Source organism: Thermobia domestica, chromosome 2, assembly GCF_964235325.1.
Source record: "Thermobia domestica chromosome 2, izTheDome1.hap1.1, whole genome shotgun sequence".
In the NCBI taxonomy this organism is placed as follows: domain Eukaryota; kingdom Metazoa; phylum Arthropoda; class Insecta; order Zygentoma; family Lepismatidae; genus Thermobia; species Thermobia domestica.
Window position 1 is genome coordinate 16,073,920 of NC_137455.1, and position 22,390 is coordinate 16,096,309.

The window sequence follows — 22,390 nt, forward strand, 5'->3', positions numbered from 1 at the left end:
ATTTGTTTCATGGGATAATAATGATGAAATACGAAATATAACCATTTCTCCAATCTAAGATGAATCTTTATTGTTTGGAGTGTTTTGCCCAATGAACACCATATACCACTGACATTATAACTAATTGTGTGTGTAATGTATTTGCTTACTGCATGCAAAAAGAAAGAAAACGCTGATCATACATGAATTAGAAACTCCAACCGGAAGTAGGCTCAAATCTTGCAAACGGTGCGAGATATTGGGAAAAAAATCAAATAATCTCCCCTTTACGATACCCCTTGCCGATTTTTAAAAAAAATATCAAGACGTCTTTCACTTGTGTCTGTAAAGGGACATGTACAGATGTGAGGAATGACAAGGAGATTCATGTTCATATGTGAATAATGCGCTGTGTAGATTGCAGGTTCAGCTAATAATAATAATAATAATAATAATAATAATAATAATAATAATAATAATAATAATAATAATAATAATAATAATAATAATAATAATTTTGCTGGAAGTTTTTTTTTTTTAAATATTTATTTAGCCTATATCGAGGAAAACACACTGTTAACTACCGTACTAGACTGTATCTATTGTTAACCTAACTGTGACACACACACTTTTTACGTTCATACCACATGTAGTATGCTATAAAATCGACTGCTTGCTGTTGTTGCAGTTAATACACAGAACGAAAATGTTACAGCATGTTGGAACAAAGGAAAGAGAGTCTTTTTATTTTTATTTTTTTTTTCAATGAAATTCTTTTCTTAGCAACTAATCCAACCTGTTTGACGTATGGAGAGAGAGAGGCGCGGAATATTTTAGGTACACTTGGCAACGCTGAATGAACATCCATGCTGGTTGGTGGGGGATTTGTTCGTCTGCTGTGTAATGGAATTGGAGGAGCGTGAATGCGACTTGTTTGTTGTAGGTGTGTGAGTGAGAGTGTGTAATTGTGTAACATTTACTTGAACATTACAGTGTGTCTCGGTGAGTTCTGTAGTCCGCAAACAGGGTTTTACAGAAATAATGAATTTTAAAAAGGGGAGAGTTGAGACTCTGATTTTCAGTAATGTTGTCCGCAAGTATTGATTGGGAGCGAAACACAAGGATCTACGAACCGGCTTTACGGAAGAACCATTGTCACAGGAACTGAAAAAGTTGACTATCGCTGTGCGCAACGTAGACAGCATTTGTTATTGCTCGTTTTCACTTCCACTGTTCGGAACGTAACCTTAACAGAAGGTAAACAAATTGCTGGTGTGTTCTGTGGAGTGTTGTGTTAGTGATTTTTAAAAAAATATTTAGTGTTATTTTGTGAAGTGCGAGTGCTTGAGTTGATAGTGTTTTGTTTATTGAAAGGAGAATATAAGATATTAGCAGTGATTTTGACCACAGGTTGATGAATTATATAAAATGTTTTGAAAAAGCAAGTCGTTTTTGTTTATAAATTAATAAATTAACGTGCTTCTGTCTGATTCGATTTCAAATGTAACTCGAGGACTACAATTCAGGTAAGTTCTTTTTTTTTTCTATTCTTGTTCGTAAATATTAGTATAAAAAAACAGGCAATAAGTTTCTCAAGAGATTCCTGCTGAAGTATGTTTCACGCTGGAAACATTTATTATTGATAGCCAGTATCTGTTTTCATAACAGACACATTCCTTAATAATAAAAACATCGGGCATTGAAGTAAAAAGAATTACTATGTTCAGGGGTACACATCCATGACCTTCGGAAGAACAGTCATGGCGCAACCCTATGTAGTTCATGAATTTTCGGCCCCTCCTACCCTGTAAATTCTTCTGACAACGTTTACACAGCACCAACATACCTTGTTCTAAGCTTACTCAATAGTTCAAATGTCCAAATACTGCCTTTCCTAATTTGGGTAATAAAAGTAAAACGTTTTGCTCTACATCAGTGTTTTGTCCAGTCTTTGTGAATCACAGGCAGAGCACATTCATCTACATGCCACACCTGTATCATAGAAAAATTGGGTGAATTCAGAGCTTTAGGAGGTGATATGTTTTCCCCTAACACGTCTGGATAAAACCCTGCTGTAGGGTATAAATTATGAACTATTCTTACAAATTTAACTTGTTAACTGCTTAAACTGTTTACAGTAATTTTCTTTCTAGTTCTCCACCTTAAAATTTTAAGGCATACTGTACATCATGAATCCCTTGTGAGCATACCTTAGCAATGACAAGTCAAGCCAGGATGGGGTCAGGCATTCTGGGGGCAGCTATTTTTTTATATACCGGAAGAAAAGTTTACTAGTAGTTTTACACTATTAATACTTCACCTGCATTATAATGTAACATGTGTATGGAGAAGGCGTAACCACCTGGGGCTCACCCCTTTGCACTACCCCTGGCGTCGCCACTGAACTCTAGTGGCCTATAGTAAATAGTTTTTCACTTGGGGGGGGGGGGGCTTCTATTTCACTTCTCTTCATTCTGCAAGAATTATTATTATTATAATAAAACAAGAATGAAACTTTCTTCTCCATTTAGGAACATTTTGTTTTACTCATTCTAATTTTCGTATTTATAGTTCTTTTCTTATGAAATTTACCACAAATATACAGTTCCCGTTTATACACATAGTATCAGTATTAGAAGTACCCTGCAAAATCATTATCAAATTGTATTCTTATAAGAAGACAGTTATAGACAGTGGCGTATTTAGGGTGGTGGCTTCCGGGCTTAAGACCCCCCCCCCGAAATCGTACTTAGTATAGTAAAGTAAATGAAATATCGTGCAGAATTTTCACATTTCTAGGCAAAGCCCCTCCCGAAAGTTAGCAAAGCCCCTCCCGAAACAAAATCAAAATACGCCACTGGTTATAGATATGCGACAATCATTTTGGACATGAGTGTAGAGCATGCACCCAGAAATTTTTGTTCGAAGGGGTCCAGTACTACAAGCCACTACACCATCCAGAGTTAATCATTTCCTTGTTAAATGAGTATAGTTTTATTGAAAAAGTGTATGTTGAGCTCGAAAGTTTTTTTTTGGGGGGGGGGCTAGACCTGGTAGACCCTCCTCGTGGTTCGACACCTGCTTACTGTAGGTGTTAACGTTGATGACTTAAAAATTAGGAATAGAGTTCGTTGCTGGAGTTGATCCATCCAGTTGATACCAAGATATGGACTATTTAAAAAAAAAAAAAAAAAAAGGTTCCCAATGCATTGTTATGCGAGTAATTGTGGATATCATCCTTGCTTGATAGAGCTACCTGCAATGCTGTTATGCTTAGCAGGTTAGTATAATGTCCAGGATACAAAATACTAATCTTTCGGTGAAATACAACACGAAAATGAAACTAAATGAGCTTCTACGGTTCGAGAAACTTAAATATTTTCAAACATTCATTCGACTTAAATATACTTCCTTTGTCGAGATAGGTATCAGAGCGAAAACTGGAAGAGATTGCCATTTCTGAAATGATAACGTGTGATTCGAACTACATGAGTTGTCGGTGGGAATAAAAGTCAGATCCCCAGCGTTGAACACATGTACACTAACCAGGTAGCCACTGAAGGAGCTCTAAGTAAGAGATAAGAAGTGGTGTATATATTCAGTGTCTCAAGGATAAGTTCAGGTCTCCTCTGTTTACCTTTTATCAAACCAAATGTAAAAATAGAATAACATGGTAATAGATGGACGTAATCCCCAAACCTTACCATTCTTCTCCCTTCAAATTTACCACTCTATCCCTAAATTTTCTATTTTCTCCAAAATATACCATTCTATCCCCAAATTGACTATTCTTTACTCCAAAAATTTACCATTTTGTCCCAAAATTTTCTATTCTTTCCTCCAAAATATACAATTCTATCCCCAAATTTATTATTCTTTTCTCCAAAATATACAATTCTATCCCCAAATTTACTATTTTTCACCCAAGATATACTATTGTATCCCAATTTTACTATTTTTCCTAAAAAAAAGCCACCTTATCTCCAAATGTACTATTCTTTCCTCCAAAATATACCATCTTATGTCCAAATTTACTATTCTTTCCTCCGAAATTTACCATTCTATCCCGAAATTTACTATTCTTTCCTCCAAAATACAATTCTATTCAGAATTTTACTATTCTTTCTTCCACAATATACAATTCTATTCCCAGAATTACTTTTCTTTCCTCTAAAATTACCATTATATCCCAAATGTACTACTCATTCCTCTAAAATTTACCATTCTGTTCCCAAATTTACTATTCTTTCCTCCAAACTATACCATTCTATTCCGAAATTTACTATTCTTTCTTCCAAAATATACCATTCTATTCCCAAATTAAATATCCTTTCCTCCAAAATATACCATTCTATTCCCAAATTTAGTATTCCCTCCTTCAAAATATACCATCCTATCTCCAAACTTACTATTCTTTCCTTCAAAATATACCTTGTATCCCAATTTTGCTATTTTTTCCTCCAAAATTTACCATTCTATCCTCAAATTTAGTATTCTTTCCTCTAAAATTATCCTTCCATCCCCAAATTTACTATTCTTTTCTCCAAAATATACCATTGTATCCCCAGATTTACTAGTCTTTCCTCGAAAATACAATTCTATCCCCGAATTTCTATTCTTCCCTCCAAAATCTTCCATTATATCCCCAAATTTACTAATATTTCTTCTAAAATTACCCTTCCATCCCCAAATTTACTATTCTTTCCTGCAAAATCTACCATTCTATCCCCAAATTTACTATTCTTTCCTCCAAAATATACAATTGTACAGTATCGTCAAATGTATTATTCTTTTCTCCAAAGTTTACCATTCTGCCCCCAAATTTTCCATTCTGCAGTTTGATTGTAGCAAAATTTTCAGTGAAAAAAAAAATGTTTTCCCAAATTAAATCATGGGCACATCCTGCGCCCTTAAATCCGCCTGTGATCACTTCCTCCTGTGGTATTCATATAGCTCAGAAGTCTACAGTAGTTTCACAATAAACGAAAGTCACTATTATTATTACTATTATTATTATTATTATTATTATTATTATTATTATTATTATTATTATTATTATTATTATTATTATTATTATTATTATTATTATTATTATTATTATTGGGTGATTGCATAGCATATATATTAGAAGATAACAGGAGCAGAAACTGTGAATTAAGTGCATGAAATCTAAAATTTAAAAAGGAATGGAAATAACACGTTCCTTTTATGAAAACAACTCAGAATTGATTCTGGATATAAGCTCAGCCTATGTGTCAGCAGTTGATCTTATACGGCATGATATATCAAGTTGTTTTCTTTCTTTTTACACGTACATACGTCATACGTTAACGTTTCTCATTATTGTGTTTTAAGAGGCGTATAGTACAGTAAAATTCTTCCGTGGGAAACATATGTGATGTAATATATCAGGTTATATTTAAAAACGCACTGTAAATTTTTCTAACTTACGGAGAGAGAGAGAGAGAGAGAGATACCTTTCACACAAGAGCTCATTGAGATAATTTTCAGGTAGCTGTTATTTCTTCATTTAAAAAAATTAATAATAATAAAATAATAAAACAGAAGAAAGGGAGATTTCGAAATATCTCATTCTCCTCGCCGGTGAACTTATTTCTATCATTTACTGCTTATTTACAAGCTAAAATTTGAGCGGAGCTACTGTGATGCTTCAAATTCAATGTTCTTTATATATATTCTTTGAATTTTGTAACAAAAATTATTATTCAAATACTTATTCGAACATTCTTTTTAAAATTAGGAACCCATGTCTTCTTACTGGACAAGGATAGAGCAAAGAAAATGAAATGAAATCTTTGTTTCACGTCATACAGTTATGCCGGCAAGGCTAAAGGAGATGATAATCATGAGAAATTAATGAAAATGGTGGAATGAAGAAAGTAGGAGGAGACGGGAGAACCCTAAGAAACACACACAATGTTTGTTCACCAAAAAATTCACTTGGCGTGAGCTGGGTTCGAACCAAGGACCCCATGCACCAGAGGTGAACGCTCTACCACTGAGGTACCGGCCTGGGGCAGGAATTTTTTCTCGTTCTAATCCGGCTCAAGGGTTCACTTAGCCTCTGTAAAATGGATACCTGGGGAGGGGGGGGACAAAGTCCTCCATAGGGTGGTGCTGACTACATCGAATTTTGTGTGTGCCAAAGTTTAATGTGTTGGTTTGATTGAAATGTCCACTTTACATCGTGAAAAAAAAATGAATTTTTGTAGTTTAACATACCACAATTTTGCCCTTTAGGCTAAAACATACAAATGATTAATGACAATGAGTAATGATGAAGTTAAAGTTTTGTGTTCTTCCTTCGGAAATCGAACCCGCGACCATGTGCAGCATAAGCGCAACCCCTTAGCCACTAGACCAGCGGAGAGGGCTATGTTGATGAGAAACCATCTTCAGAAACACAACCAACGTTTGAACTGAGCTAACACATGCAAGCTCCTCACAAACTCTTTATATGTTCAGAAAACAAGCTGTGGTATTGTACCCAGCCCCAGAGTCAATTGGGAGGTAGTATGTTCTTGAACATGTTCGTGAGTCAAAAACGCACTATGGAAAGGACCCAATAATGACTGATTTCTTTTTTACAAGTTGAAACTGCGACGTTCTGCACACCTAGCCGTGAAAACATTAACAATGCATTTGAGCTACATGTGGTCAGTGAACACTGCATACGCCGTTGGCTTGTGCCGGTGACACAACATTCAAAAATGAGCCACATAGCTACCGAACAACAGCAGAATTGATGAGTTCAAGCGCTAACTATTGGCTGCACTTGATTATGTGTTAGTTCTATACCGTAGTAAATAAAACTATCTGCAGCAGAGACAGGAACCAGGGTCATGGTTAGATTCAAACCAGAACATTCTGAAGTTGATCTGTAAAACTGATGTTTACATTATTCCGTACATCTATTTTTTAAAGTACTTTTCGAAAAATAAGTGGAATTTTGGCGATTTGCCGTAAGGCTTTAAGAAGCTAATAACCCCTAACGCAGGTCTTTTGTATTTTCTTCAGTTTGCCGGATGCTTCATGACCTGAAGCTACAAAGAGTTATTCTTGTAGGCTGTCTTCAGTATTCATGTTGTTCTTAATTCATGTTACAACATTAGTCAGACCTGTATTTCTAACATCTATTTATCAAAATTTCGTGATTTCAGCTTCCAAGGATTTGTTTTTGTGCTTAATATTTGATTAAATTTCGTTTACCTCTATCAGGATTTATATATAGGGTGTTTCAAAACAACACTGACAGCGATTGCAAGGTAATTCCTTACACTAAGATAAGAGAAAAAGTATAGACCAACCTGGGTGCACAAATGCTTTCTTTCCGAATTATAGGCTGCCGAAAACATTAAAAAAAAAAAAAAAAAAAAAAAAAAGAACTTTAAAGATCCATAGCTCCAAAACTATGGGACCAACCGTAGTTGGGTCAAGACTTCACTTAGGAACTAATATGTGCCCTATGCAAAAAAATACATGTTTCAGAATGCTAAGATAATCACGCAACAATTTTTTATAGAGCGAGCTTGGCTACGAGTATATAATTTGAAGTACTCACCAACTACATGTCTAAATATGGTTGCGGAAGTACCGCAGGATTCTGAAACATGGATATTTGGATTTGGCACATACTAGTTCCTAAATAAAATCTTGACCCGACTACGGTTGGTCCCATAGTTTTTAAGCTATGGACTTTTAAAGTTTATTTTTTTGTTTTCGGCAGCCTAAAACTTCAAAAGGAAGCATTTGTGCACTCAGGTTTGTCTATACTTTTTGTCCTATCTTGGTGTCAGGAATCACCTCCCAAACATTGTCGGTGTTGTTTTTGAAACACCATATATATATATATATATATATATATATATATATATATATATATATATATATATATATATATATATATATATATATATATATATGATTTTCATAGCATGATTTTTCTTTTTCAATCTCACATTAAAATCATTATTACGACAATGTGTGTGTGTATTGTAACTTAAGTTTTCCTGTAATATTACAAGTGAGAGTTGATAATAAAATCATAAGTAGGTATCTTTTTTTTTCTTATTGTATATACATCATAATAAGATTACAGGATTCAAAGCAGTATGATTCATGTGCGTATATTTCCATATCATTTTTTAAAGCAAAAAAGTAATTATATTCATAAACAGAAGTTTTTTTTTTCTTTTGTGCGTACAATTATGTTAAAAGTACGCGTCATTTATCTCTGACAGAATAATTAGATGGTTAATTCGATTGTATAATTTTAATTAGCTTTTTCGTGCGTTTTCCTGTGTAGTAGATTCCCTTTTTAATTATTATTATTGTTGCCGGTCTTTCACCTGTTTTTACACGGTTCAATTCTCTTTGAAAGGGAAAAAAAAATCCGCAGTAATAGTTTTCTTGAAATTTATTTTATTTATTTGTTTATTTATAATAGGTTTCAGATACAGCACTAGGCCATTTTACACTGAAACATTTTAATAATTATATAACATAACAATAGAATAACAATTTGAAATCAAGATAGTACAGTGCAATGGCAACATTACAAAAGATAGTTAGTTAGTTCATTTATAGATGATCTAAAGGTATGCTCATTTGAAAGAAACGTCTACAGTTTCTGGTAACTTGTGGTCTACAGTTTCTGGTAACAGTTTCTGGTAACTCAAAGGTTTCGTTATATGTGCTAACAATTCGGTTTAGAAGGGACCTTTGGACAATATTAACTCTCGCCGCTCAAGTGTAAACGAAATCTTTGAGTTTTACGTCCCACGGTTATGCCGGTTAGGCTAAAGAAGACGGTGATAATGAGAGATGAGTGAAAGGGTGGAATGAAGAAAGTGGGAGGAAACGGGAGTACCCCGAGAAAACCCACGAGCACGGTGTTTGTCCATCACAAAGTTCACTTGGCGGGGGCTGGGATCGAACCCGGGACCCCAAGCACCAGAGGTGAACGCTCTACCACTGAGCCACCGCGCCCCCCTCAAGTGTAAACGAGATCACTAGACCGTGTTGTTCTAGCGGGTACGCGAAAATTGATCTGACTTAATAACTGTTCACATGATATATGGCCATTTACAATTTTATGGAAAAATATTGGGTCAGAAATTTTGTTTCTCACTAGGGGGGGGGGTGATATTGACAAATGTTAAAACATCATTTTTTGGAAGTGTTCGAAAGTGAGGTACTCGGTAGGATACAATGGCTAAAAGGAAATTAATTACAGAATGTAATTTTTTCAGATGAGTAGGGCAGGCCATAGACCAGATAGGAGAACAGTACTCAATAGTGGGTGATAAATATTATGATGTCAAAGATGCACTGAACAAGAGAGCTGTTCTAATGCAGAATCCGAAATATTGAGACATTTACAATCTACCGTTTGATATTATAAGTTTCTGGTCACATAACGTATTTTTGGCGTTTGTAAGATACTAATCTGCGGAAAGTTGCAAATCTTCTATATATGTATATATCGTCGCATGATAACCAGAGAAACGTAACTCCAAAAATGCAGTTTTTGTTTTCTTCATGTTTGGACATAATTTTGAAAGCCTCACTTGGTGTAAATGGAACGTAACGCCATCTGTTCACCTTGTGGATCATCTGTTGTAATGTAGTTCAATATAACATCTTTTTAAAATCACATCTTTCTAAGAAAACAATATTTTTGTCTTCTCGCTTGTAAACCTACGAAAATGGAGTTACGTCCCTCTGCTTCTCATGCGACGATATGTAGTATATATAAAAATGAAATTGAAAATGTTTGACAGGTAAACTCTTCTTACGACCTTGTACCGATTTTGATTATTTTTGCTGCATAAGCAGTCCTGGTCTTTTCTTAGGTTTTTATCAGATTAGTTTTCCTGAAGGGGATATGCTAAGAGGATTCCAAAATTTATGCCAAAAGTGCCGATTTTCAGTTTAGCGTCTCGTTCAGCAGGACGCTATATGAAACGTGGAATCCGAACTACATGAGTTTCCGCCAAAAATCGAACCCTGGTCTCCCACGTTAATGGCGCACAAGCTATCCACATAGCGACAAAGAGAATTAGAATAATAAAATAAGTGAAAAAATGTTTTAAAGGAAATTAATTTCACTCAAAAGAAGATAGATATCAATGCGCATGCCCAGTCGTATCTTTTCCTTACGCCATTTTCAACTCAATGTGATGGTACGTTTAGCGCAGACCACTGTTTGTAGATTCAGGAAATTTCCCTGATGCTGCAATGCTCCATTGCTAGTGACCATATAACGTGGCGTTCTTTCGGTTTCCATTCTGCCAACCAATATAAGTTATGACGCCTGTGTAATATTCAAGTTTGAAATGTGTCAGTCGACTTGGTTCCACCGTGTACAACCAAGTCACATAAGTGCTATTTTAGCTTAAATTTTGATCTAATATGACCGGGAGCTGTAGTCTCTAAAGATCCTTTAAATTCTTGTACGTATATTGTATAAAAATAGTTGTAGATTACATTTTAGCTGAAACTATGATGCATTCCTTAGATAAATAATTTGAACGAGCGAATAGAACAGTATCTACCATTCACCGACATGCATTGCTTACTCCATCCAGTTCCTGACACCCTGATCTTATTTCCAATGATTGCCAGATTGTGATTCAGTGCTTTGGCTTATCAATCACGGACAATCTATAATAGACATTGTTCATAAAAACATTATCCAAATAGTGAACTTTGACTCATGACTAGCCACTTTCACGTGAGCTTTATTTTGGAAAGATTATTGGTAGAAGAATAAACCAAGATACACAAAAATGGTTTGGATTCATTTCGCAATTCAATCTTTCTTGCAGGAAGATAATCTTATTTTTCAGTAAACATAGTCGTCATTGTGCGACCGTAGATCTTTGAGTACGTATAAAAGATATGCAATTTTTTGTAAGATAAACGGCTAAGATATTGTTTGAATTTCATTTGCCAATTACGCCGTTTCTCAACAATTGTCTTTGATTATATATTGTAGACTTTATGAGGCATATCTTCCAATATCTGATAAAAAGAGGTAGTATTATTTAACAAAAGAACATGCTATAGTTACGAAGAATTGAGTCATTATATAGATTTATATAGATTTTAAAAAGCAAAACTTTATGGGTTTGCGCATCACGGCCCACTAATGATTTTATTAATATTTTCTTTTCGATATATTTATGCGTGTCGTAGACAAATTATGGAAAAACACCGTGGCTCTTTTACACAGGGTATATCAAAACAACACCGACAACGTATCGGAGGTGAATCCTGACACCAAGACAGGACAAAAAGTATAGACAAACCTGGGTGCACAAATGCTTTCTTTCGGAGTTATAGGCCGGCAGAAATATAAAAAAAAATGAATTTTAAAGGTCTATAGATCCAAAACTATGGGACCTGCCGTAGTCGGGTCAAGACTTCACTTAGGAACTAGTATGTGCCCTATCCAAATATCCAAGTTTCAGAATCCTGTGGTACCGCAACAATTTGTATAGTAGTAGTTGTTGAGTACTTCAAATTTAATGCCCGTAGCCAAACTCTATAAAAAATGTCACGTGAGTACCTTAGGATTCTGAATATGGCTTTTTGGAAAGCTCACATATTAGTTCCTAAGTGAAGTCTTGACCTGACTACGGTAGGTCCCATAGTTTTGGAGTTGTCGACCTTTAAAATTCATTTTTTCATGTTTTCAGAAGCCTATAACTCCGAAAGGAAGCCTTTGTGCACCCAAATTGGTCTATACTTTTTGTCTTATCTTGTGAGGAATCACCTCCCAATAATAATAATAATAATAATAATAATAATAATAATAATAATAATAATAATAATAATAATAATAATAATAATAATAATAATAATAATAAAGTTTTCCAAGTTACACCATGTATAGGGATGCCCAGGAGACAAGAGTTGAATATGTCTCGTCTCGAAAAAATGTCTGCTGGAAGAATTCTTTCCCATCTAGAATCTCATCACGAAAAGTGTATCATATCGTAAGCAACTCTAGTCATGTTATACTAGTATGTAGAATATATGGTCACGTTCTAAAGCAGGCATGTGCAACAGCCAGCTACTGTTGTCAACGGCTCGAGCGGCTCGGCTCACGGCTCAGTCACCACCGAGCCAAGCCAACAGCTCACCAAACCGAACAGGCTCGAGCCCTCGGCTCATTTGGGTCGAACCGAGCCGAGCCGAACTGAGCGGATGGCTCATCGCAACCGAGCCGGCTCGAGCCGATGGCTCACCTGAGCTGAGCCGAACCGAGCCGATGGCTCACCTGAGCCGAGCTGAACTGAGCGGGTGGCTCATCGCAACCGAGCAGGTTGACATCATTACAGCCAGCCCTCGGACCTTCCCCCCGGCCTACTAAGCCCTTTAATTCGGCTCGCCTGACTCGTTATTGAAAATGAATTTTTTGCGTAACCTCTTAAACTGAGCCAAAAGTTTTGTTGATGTACCGTACTTCAGATGCTCGGTTACTAACTATTTTGAATATTTCAGATATATATTATATTTCTTATTCCTCTTTATATCCAATGACGCATTTTTACTTCAGTACTGTTCGTTTGTGGGCACGTCTGGCTTCAAGAATTATAATAGATTGCATAATCGAATAGTGCAATTTTAATATTTAAAATTAAAAAAACAGTAGTATAGGTACCACATCGAATTTTGAGTTTTGCTATACTGTATCTATTTTAGAACATCCGGGTGTTACTATGAGCTTTCTCGAAGGAGGTTTTAGAACTTACGCCAATAAATAATTTCATTCTTTTTTTTTTTTAAGTTATGTTGAGAAACTCGTATTTGTAAGTTACTTACGTTTGTAAAGACTGAAGAGATTTGTTCATTCCTGTAATTAGTTCTTTTAACCAATTAAGTTCAGTGGGCGTGAATTGGCTGTCTCTTTCCGTCTTTCTTTCTTTCTTGTGTTCTTCCATTGTTGTTGTATGGTGAAACGGAATGAATTAAAATGTACAGTTAGAATGTGTCTCGCTATTGGAGCCTAGAAACCTGGACTGTGTTACTGGTGCATGAGCAAACCAACAACAGCGAGCGAACAAATGTTTGTGGCTGGCTGCATTGAAGATCTACTGAACGGGTACCGGCCCAGCAGAGACCAGAACGTATAGCATCCATAGCTGTGGGAATTGATGATGATGACCAGCCAGAGCAGAATAAAGCCAGTGCAGGATGAAAGGTTTGACCTCTCGTCGTTTTCATGTTTGGGCGTCAACCTTTCCTCTTCTGGAGTCTGACTGAAGAACAGGCTGGAGTGGCCGCGAGGCATCTGCAATCCGGCGAAAGTATACTTAAAACTACTCGTCATTGGTCGTTTGTTGTTGTTGTTGTTCGGGTTGTTTTGTTTGATAGTAATATTTGTTGTTGCAGTCTCTTGGTAATATGTAAATGCCGAAGATTTAATGTGAGTAACATGTGCAATCAAGCCAAGTGTTGTTGCTAAGTGGCCATTATATGAACGGCCTCATTAAAATGATTAAGATTGATTATGTACATTTATTATGTTAAATACAAAATCCAGAATATGTTAGGAGAGGTCATGTTCATTTTGTTGCTGGTAGCGTAAATGTCCTGCAACGAAATATTATATACACTGATTCAAGGGCGCCCATGTTGTGGTTTCCAAGGGGGGGGGGAAAGTATAAGCAACGTTTCAAATATAGTTTCAAATTTTGCCGTAACTAATGTAAAAATTCTATTGGGTTTTCGATATTCCCAAGTACATTTTCGTCTTGGGGGGGGGCAATCGCCCCACCTTGCCCCCCTGATGGGCGCCCTTGCACTGATTTGAATATCCACCTTGCTTAACCAAAAATTGCTCCGGTTCAATATTAACTGAATTATAGTAGGGATGGCCACAAAGTTCCGGTTCTCGGAAATCCGGTTTTCAGAACCGGTTCTGGATCTGGACCCGAAAACCCGGTTCCAGAACCGGATCTTAGGAACCGGTTTCAGATCTGGATCTGAAAACCTGATTCCAGAACCGGATCTTGGGAACCGAATCCAGACCTGGATCCGAAGAACCGGATCCGTTCAGACCCGAAAACCGGTTCCACCAGGAACCGGTTCTGGCCAACCCTAAATTATAGAGGGCAAGGAACTGGATAGTACATATGGCCTGTTGAATCATTGAGATTACTGATATTATTTTAAATAAATAAATAAAAATCGAATACTCCTTACTCAGATTTCTACAAAATTATTAGCATGTAACGAAAAAATATCCAATGATGAGACATATCAATTGATAGATGCCATCAGTTGAACATTATGAGGATGATTCGGAAAGTAATGCCTCCAAGGTAATACAGTATCTTTATATGTGTTTGACAAGTAGCACTGATACAGGTATCAGTGGGCAATGTCAGCTACAAATGGTGGCATCATTTTTCAATATAGTCCCCATTACGGGCATCATACTTGCGTCAACGCGAAACAAGGTTTTTTGTGCCGTCGGCGAAGAATTGTGGTGGCTACTGGCGACACGATTGCCGAACTGCTCCTTCCACCTCCGCTCCACAACTGTAGCGTTCGCCCTGAAGGTAATCCTTAAGTTTGGGGAAGAGCCAAAAGCCACAGGGCGCAAGATCCGGACTATAGGCAGGATGAGGCAGAATGTTAACAACACTTTGCCAGCAGATGGGACAACTTTGAAACTTTTGGGCGAAGGAGAGGACGTGTGGCGGTTCTCCATCGACTGACGCATTGTTTCCGGTATCTACGATTTGTCACCGGCGATGAATGTTCCTGGGCGCCAGTGGCGAACGCAAGGGGGAGCGATTGGGGCAAAGCTCTTAAAAGTAGCTCTAAGTAGCAGTATTACACCCCCCCAGAAGTCCATCCTGAATCCACCCCTGCTACGCGCATCGCCGTCCGCAGTCAAAATTTCAATGACAGCCCGCTGTTTGAACCGGGCGTCACCATTGAATGCCATGGATCGCTCCATTACTCTGGAAGGAGAAGAGATAGGAAGGTGAAACAAGTGACTTTCTATAGCTTAAACATCAGATAATAAACAGTTCAGAATATGTAGTACTATTGGTCAAGTAGTGGGCTAGGAGGCATTACTTTTTGGATCCTCCTCGTATTAGGGTGAGTATAAATCTCATGCGTAGTACTTGACAAAACCGAGAAAACTTGTTTTATAAATTAAAGATTGTGCTATACGATAACGTCGCAGCCTATTGTAAGATGAAACTGATTCTGAAATATACACCAACCAAGTTTTCATTATGACACTAATAAGACAACAGTAGATAAATGGAATAAGAAAATTGTGTTCTATGTATAATCAGGCTTTAGTTTCTGCAAGCATTTTTCCACTTCATGGTTTGTACAGGGAAGAGTTTGCTTAACACAATTTGCCTGTAATGTTTTTACGTGAATGTTGTGAGTTTATTTCTAATTTTTTTTTAAAGAAAAAAATTTCTACCATGTCGGCAGCACACAGCGTGTGGGAAAGTGACTAATTCCACGTAGGTGGATAGGAATTAAGCGCTCCAGTGTTTTTCAGCTGCGAATAACTAACTTCGGTGTGATGAGATCATTCTATGAATAATTCATCCATTTGTCGATAATTGTTATCCACAAAAGCACCTTGCTCCCTCCCCCCTCTCCCCCTTACACGACACGCATTTAGAAAAGAGTTGTTTTTGGAGCCGTCGGCCGATCGCTGGGATTTTCCGTATGCACGAAAGAGATAGCATGCTTTGCTAAAAACTATTCGAGAGTTTTAATAATGGTTTGATGTCACACAATGCTCCAATTTGTTCTTTTGTGTTTAACGTTCCAAACATTTGCTTTGAGCTTTCAAACGAATGTAGGTGCTTTGATTTCGTCGCTGCTGAAAAATCGTTAAAGGCACAAAGTGTTCTACTATTACTGACATGCTACTTTCAGCAAATTTAGAAGATTTTGAGTTGATTGAGTTGAGTTGATTATAGTTTAGAGTCCCTTTCAGCAGCGAAGCTATATGAGATGTGGACATACTGATTAACATGGAATCCGAACCACATGAGCTCCCGCCGGGAATCGAACCCAGGTCTCCCACGCCAAAGGCGCGTACGCTAACCGCTTAGCCACGAGGGAGCTCTTAGAAGATTTTGTACACTGCGATTTAGTGACGTTGATTAGGCAGGGAAAATGGACACAGTTGTTGCACCTTTTTGTTCCCGCATTATAAAGGGCGCCCATCAGGGGGGGCTAGGTGGGGCGCTTGCCCCCTAGAGGAAATTCTACTTCGAAAGATCGAAAACCCAATAGAATTTTTAGAATACATACCGCAAAATTTGAAACTATATTTGAAATGTTGCTTATATTTGCCCCCCTTGAAAACCACAACATGGGCGCCCTTGCGCATTATGTCTCGTCAAAGTGCTAATCAGTTTTTCCTTCGAGAAAAGTCACACAAAACAAACAATAATATAGTAATTTCCCTGAACAATCTTGTTTATATATGAGGCACGTGCAGAAAGTAAATTTCCCTTGAGCGGTAAACACAAAGAAGACATACTGACTTTGAAATATATTGTCACAGATATAGCACAGGTAACATTATTTTTCAATATATTCACCGCCGATCTTCTTGAATCGTTTCACTGGGACGTTTTTGTCTACACATCGTATAGCCTGGATCTGTCTATAAATGATTTTCATGTCTTCTTACTCCTTAAAAAAATGTCTGGTAAGAATTTTGGTAGTGATAAAGAATTGGAGACAGTCGTCATATACTGGTTCCATTCTAAGGCGGCTAATTTTTACAACGTCGGGATACAAAAGTTGACCCCATGGCAGGCCCTACCTAAGGGGTCTAGGGGGGATGCCCCCTAAAATTTTTACGGTAGGCTTGCGAATGAAGTATAATATATTGATGAACTACAACATGGTTAGATCGGGCCCCCTTTAACTTCAGCCCCCCCCCTACATTTTTGGGCTGGCTACCGGCCTGCTCCATGATGTGACAAATGTCTGAATTACAGTGGCGAATATGTTGAAAACTAGTGGTACCTGTCCTATATCTGTGATAATGCATATTTCAAGGCCAGTGCGTCTCTTTTGGTGTTAACAGCCTTAGGGAAACTTACTTTCTGGACGCTCTCATGTAAAGCTAAATCTGCTATACAGATCATCTCTGTTGAATTATTTGAAATGAATTTTTGAACATAGCAAATTCGAATCTCTGTACGAATACCAGTGTTAAGGCAATACCGAACTAAATTCATGTCTTTTTTTATTAAAATGAGTCTCTTAAGGGACAGGAGAGAGAAGTTAAAGAATTATATCAAAAATAGAATATATCTGGATCCCTTGTAGTTAGGAAGATAAAATTTGGAAGATATTATAAAATAATTTCACCCTATCCCAGAATTTTCCAAAATTCCGTTTCTAAGGTTGGTGGGAGCCAAATTTCCTAATATTTCCGATTTTGTATTCGTTATTGAAATGGTAAAAATAAGGACTCAATTTGACATAGTATCAATTTTCTAACCTAAAATCGCTTGCTGGTTCGGATTAAGATAATCCTGTCTGAAATTTCACTTTGGTTGATTAGCTGAACCAGCGCTCTCTACACAGCACATCATTCACATATAAGCATGATTCTCCTTGTCATTCCTCACAACATCTGTACTTGTCCCTTTACAGCCACAAGTAAAAGACGTCTTGATAAAAATCAACAAGGGGTACAATAAAGGGGAGATTTTTTAAAAAAAATATTTCGCATCTTTTGCAAGATTTGAGCCTACTTCCGGCTCGAGTTTCTAATTCATGTATGATCAGTGTTTTCTTTCTTCTTGCATGCAATATGTAATAAGCAAATACATTACATACACAATTAATTATAATCTCAGTGAGATATGGTGTTCATTGGGCAAAAGATTGCAAATAAGAAAGATTCATCGCAAGGGCGCCGATCCTGGGGGGCCCGGGTCCCCCAAAGCTCATGTTCCCCCCTATTGTATTTATGAATATACAATATTTGACATAATTTGAATACAATTTGACTTAAAATCCTCATATATATACCTTCTGCATCTAAATGCCCTCCGCCCAATTTACAGGGAAATCGGCGCCCTTGATTCATCGTAGACTGGAGAAATGGTTATCTTTCGTTTTTCATTATCATTTGGGTATAAATCAAAAGCCTAAGAGATATACAACTCCTATATATACAAATGTGTGGAGTTGAAATGTATAACTCGCAAGAGATTATGCTTTACTTTTTTTTAAAAAAAACATTTCAACACTTCCAGTGTACCTCTAAAAATGTAATAAAGAAATAATGACCACGTTCTTTAACATTCAATTAAAACTGAACAATCTACACAAAATTTGCTATAGTTCAGTGAAAACGGTATCTTTTTAGAGCCTATGGTTGCAGAGAACTCATTGTTGAAAGGATTGGCCACAAACATATAAACTTTTCTTGACCACAAACATATAAACCTAGCATTTTCATATACAGGGTGTTTCAAAACAATGCCGACAACGTTCGGAAGGTGATTCCTGACACCAAGGTAAGACGAAAAGTATAGACCATCCTGGGTGCACAAATGCTTCCTTTCGCACGTTATAGGCTGCCGAAAACATGAAAAAAAAAAAAGAAAGAAAAAAAAGCAGTTTAAAGATCCATGGCTCCAAAACTATGAGAGTACCGTAGTCGGCTCAAGACTTCACTTAGGAAGTAATATGTGCGCTATCCAAAATATATATCAGAATCGTAAGGTACTCACGCAACAATTTTTATAGAGGCTGTTTGGCTTTTAGTTTGAAATACTCACCAACTACTGTACGTGTATAAAAATTGTTGCGGAAGTAACGCAGCATTGTAAAGCATGGATATTTGGATAAGGCACATACTAATTTCTAAATAAAGTCTTAGCCCGACTACGGTAGATCCCATAGTTTTGGAACTGTGGACCTTTAAGGTTAATTTTTTTTTCATGTTTTCGGCAGCCTCTAACTCCGAAATGACGGATTTCTATACCCAGATTTGTCTATAATGTTCATCTTATCTTGGTGTCAGGAATCACCTCCCAAACGTTGTCGATGTTATTTTGAAACACACTGTATATATACACAGAACCGGTTGTTAAAAAATTAGAATGGTTGTGTTATTCGTTCCATCAGTGAAAAAGAAATGAAAGAAAGATCACATCAATAAAATGAAAGCACTATTAATAAACCACATATCTTTTGTTTCTATTGCACTGTATATAATATTAATTATCATATGTATTGCGAGTATATATACGTAGAAAACCACAAATTAGAGCATGTAGGGTGGAAAATTCTGGTATAAAATCATTCTTTGGAGATGAGACTTTGGTTCGTAGGCGGTTGAAAGAGAAGAGAAGCTATGTGCATTCCCTTTGCATTCCAGCCATAATTGATTTGTATGCGGCTGCTGTACACGAAATATTGCACCAAAGAGCCCTCTAGGATGCCGTCGGCTTGGTTGTTGGGCTTCATTCGAGGTCACGGCATGTTCCAACATGCCTTTGTCTCTCTTTTGTACTTTTTTTTAACTTTATTTATTAGTTTAGCTTAGGAAAAACGAAAACTTAGGTGCTTTTATGAATTCCTAAGCACGTGGCTGGGGATGGAAGCTTTTAAAAATCCTCTGTGTTTGTGTAAGGACACGTCCAGAGAGGTGTTGCGCTGGTATTTTGTTTGCAAAGCCTCGTCGTATCATTTTGTGCTCTTCTTCTTGAGTTTGGGAGAGAATAAGCTATTGAACAAAGTGTCCTGGGCTGGCTGGCGTGGCAGGTAGATGGAATGCATAGGCCGGTAGAACTTGATGGTGTGTGGGCCGTTATAATCTTGCCTTTCAGTTCGTGTTTTTTGATTTGGGTCATTGAAGGCGGATGAACGGATCAGGCAAAACTAGTGACAGTGTTATCCGAATTAAGCTATGAAGAAATTAGTTAGGTCGTGACTTTCCACTAAATGGAGCGAAAATCAATGTCAGTCAATTAATGTACACTTCTAGTAAAAGTCTCTTTGAAAGTGGTTGGACATGACGTTAGAATAAGAGGATTTTTTCCTAATTATTCGTAAATTAATTAATTTAACAGTATAGAAGACTCATAGCTACTTCAAAATAACTTAAATAATTTTTCCTTCTTGTGTAACACATGGCTTCTAAAAGTGAATCCCGATAACAGTGGATTCATAACACTACTCTTTAAAGAAAAATAATGTACACACTTCATCTAACATAGTTTAGCTATTACGAGAGTCAATAGTCATAAGGATCTTAAAGTTACGTTTGACAGAAAAAAAAAGAACATATAAACACTATTACTAAGCACTCTATACATCTTCTAGAACTTCTGTACAGATTGGCAGGAATACGGAAAATCTCTTACTTAGCAGCTTTCTAGAAGACAATAATTTCTCCTAAATTAGATTATTGTTCACCTATCTGAACAATGTCATCTCCTACAAACCTACCCCGGCTAAACTTAGTACTAAACTTCTTCCTTGCAATAGTACGTCTTAGAGTACTTCGCACACGTGCGATGACAAAGTACGAACTGTTATGAACACTAAATATTCAACTACCTGATACTCTTCATAAAATCAGTGACCTCATAAATCTGTATAAACTCACACATGGTCAACTCAGGTCCGAAACGCTTCTCAGAATTTTATTCCGAATTCCATTCAGACAAACACGTAACATACATCTTTTTCATATACCTAGATTTTCAATCGTTCAATGCTCTGTTCTACAGGCTTCCAAAGTTATACAATGAATTGTCACATACATTTGTAGATTTATTAAACTCTGAAAATGCATATAACTCAGCACGTTATCATCTCTTAGATTTGTTAGATATTTCAGTGTAAACTCGCATTCAACTGTATATGGAATTATGTTCGTACATAAGAAATAAAATAAAAAATCTTATATACGTACCTGGTATAGTTTCAAACTATCAATATGTGTACCTACTCTGTTCGTCCTTCGATAAATGGCAGACCAAAAGCAGTGAGAGATAGCGGGAAATGATGGATGACCCTGCATCCCAAAAATATTTCCCGTTTGAATCCATACCATTCAATTGAAACCCGAAGATTAAAATAGGCCACTTTTGGTTTCAACATCAAAGGACCAGTGTTCCGGTTAACATAGGCCAGTGGTTTCAGCATGACTTCCAGTTTCACGTGTTATTTCAACATCATGAGTCCAGTGTTGCGGTTAACACAGGCCAGTGATTTCAGCAGGACATCCAGTTTCACGTGTTATTTCAACATCAAGGGTCCAGTGTTGCGGTTAACACAGGCCAGTGATTTCAGCAGGACTTCCAGTTTCACGTGTTATTTCATCATCAAGGGTCCAGTGTTGCGGTTAACACAGGCCAGTGATTTCAGCAGGACTTCCAGTTTCACGTGTTATTTCAACATCAAGGGTCCAGTGTTGCGGTTAACACAGGCCAGTGATTTCAGCAGGACTTCCAGTTTCACGTGTTATTTCAACATCAAGGGTCCAGTGTTGTGGTTAACACATGTCCGGTGTTACCGGTTTGATACAGAGTTGATGTTATTTTTGCAGCATTAAAAAACACGACAGTGTATCACAGCCATTTCAAAAGTATCTTGTATATTTGAAAGACATCTATACTGTAACTTCTACCAAGCACATTGCCTTATAAGGATGTCATAAATACCTAAGAAACTAAAAGTAAGAATTTGTATTAGTTCTTATTTTTAGCTATAAGCAAAGCTTCACGCATAGTATTTATACCAAGGAACGCACAACGTATTATATTTTCTGTAATGTTTCACGAAAATAGCTTTGTTAGCGCATGAATTTTCTAAGTACATTTACATTAGCAGAAGAACTATCACTTGTTTTCGATGTTCAGACTCTTATTCTCACTATATTTCAACCCATAAAGACTCTTCAAAATGGCGTTAAATTCAGAACTCTTGACACTGCGTTTGATTATTTTCCTGGCCATTTTTCGATGCTCTTCTTTCATTCAGGAAGCATGGTTACCAATTCACAATATTAAAGTCGACGATGTTTCTCTTCCTCGTCACTTATAATCCATTTGTGGTAACCATTTACAAATAATTTGTACCAGAAGCTGTTTGGAAACTATACATAAAATAACACCAGTGGGTTGTTACTAAAATCTTGCATACTACAATTCATCGTATCAGGTAGCTGATTTATCCACTACCATTTTAACAATGTGCTTCAGAATGAGATGCATTTGAAGTAGCACCAGTCATCGTGTATCTAAATTTAGAACAACTCGGGTAAACTGAGCCAGTGTGTTGAACTAACACAGCCATCCTTCTATTTATTTATTTATTTATTTATTTTTAGTCTAGGCTCCATCTTCGC

At 36.8% G+C, this 22,390-nt stretch overlaps 1 protein-coding gene across 1 annotated transcript in view; it reads left to right on the top strand.

Annotated features, from left to right (window-relative positions):
* Nucleotides 1-890: 890 nt before the first annotated feature.
* The window catches only part of LOC145670701 (uncharacterized), a 546,590-nt gene continuing 525,090 nt past the window's right edge, over nucleotides 891-22,390 (top strand). Inside the window, exon 1 of the mRNA XM_081739486.1 lies at nucleotides 891-1,505. The gene's annotated coding sequence lies outside the window, so the exon portion shown is untranslated. The remainder of the gene's footprint in view (nucleotides 1,506-22,390) is intronic.